Genomic DNA, 1528 nt, shown 5'->3' on the forward strand with positions numbered 1-1528 from the left:
CTTTTTATGGTTTTATGCTAATGTTATTGTGCACTTCTGCTAGCGATATGAACGGCTAGCGCTATTAGCATCAATGCTAGCAATGTTAGCTTCCTTAACTTGCATCTGTTAATGTTWTAGCTGTACTTTGAATTAAATTATTTCACATTTAGTAAATAAAATCATGTTTATATGTATGTATTCTGTTCTTCAACACAAAGTGCAGCTGCATTGGTAGCAACCAGCTTTGCTTAGTTCAGCAGTTTTTAATTATTAATGGGTTTCTATGCAAATTAGTTCTACTCCTTCACAACTGTGTCCAAAATAAAAGTGACATATTGCAATGTGTTTCTGAAAATTGAAATTGATTTTAATTTCTGTCGTGTTGGCAGGAATGGCTATCCAGACCCTTGTGTTTTTCATCTGCTTCTTATTTCTGGTGTTTTTAATCATCATCCCTGTTTTTTATGGCCGCAACATTATCGTTTTTGAAGTTGCTGGGAAATCATGGTGAGTGTGCATCACTAAGATCTTTCCATTTTAAACTAAACTGGATCAGAAGATAAATTTACTGATCCGTTTTTCATTCTGGTGATTTTTCAGGCCGGTTTGGGTGACAGTCATTCTGACTACAGTGCTTCAACATGTGACTGCTCAGTTTTTCTTTGTCAAAAMGGATTCTGGAACAAGAGATTTAAAAAACAGGTTTGTATTTGTACACATAAAGACTCATATTATGAGATTTACTTAGAAATAAGGCATTATTTGCAAAGAAAAAGCAGTTGGATAAAAATAAACATATGAAAGCTGATAAACTGCTAAAAAATAATATTGGTTATTATAAGAAAACCTTATTAAATAAATAGCATTTATTCAACTATATGTTTTCAAGTGCTAAACCTGGGAGAGCATTTAGATATTTAATAAACTGTCTGAGAATGGCGACTCGAGGAATCTCACTTGGGTTTGTTTTCTCTCAAAATTATTAATTTAGTCCAATTTTTCCACATATTTTTGAATTTTATTCATTCAAAAATATGTTGTACCAGTTTTCTCGGGAGGATTCAAAACAATTTWGCRGTTTTAGCCAGAGGTGTGACCAAGTCACTGTGTTGCAAGTCTAAATAAGTCTCAAGTCTCTGTCCTCAAGTCGAGTCTCAAGTCAGGAACCTGTAATTTCAAGTCATTTCGAGTCGTTTTTATTTATTTTTTTATACTTTGCAATTATGCATAAAATTCAAATAATAGACCATTTGTTCTTTTTAAAATCTGTACTTACCTCAAATGATAGAACATGTGCAGCTGAACACAAAGTATAAAAAWCATTTTTCTTTATTGCGCAATTCTGTTAAACTTGGTATTCAATTAAAAAAAGTTTTAAAAAAATGAAATAAGTATATATGAAGTTATCACAAGTAAACTCAGGAAGGTCTGGTGCATTTATTTTTCTGCTTTTATTTCTAAGTATGTTAGTTTCAGTCCTCCGTAAATATGGGCCAGATATTCTAAACACAAAATTTATTTGGGACAGTCACTGTATTTGGTCTGT

The 1528-nt window shown here is 32.0% G+C and overlaps 1 pseudogene; it reads left to right on the forward strand.

Moving 5' to 3' along the window:
• LOC103463018 (stimulated by retinoic acid gene 6 protein homolog) overlaps nucleotides 1–1528 on the forward strand; it is a 15873-nt pseudogene that overhangs the window by 6500 nt on the left and 7845 nt on the right.

This window comes from Poecilia reticulata, linkage group LG3 (genome assembly GCF_000633615.1).
Source record: "Poecilia reticulata strain Guanapo linkage group LG3, Guppy_female_1.0+MT, whole genome shotgun sequence".
NCBI lineage: Eukaryota > Metazoa > Chordata > Actinopteri > Cyprinodontiformes > Poeciliidae > Poecilia > Poecilia reticulata.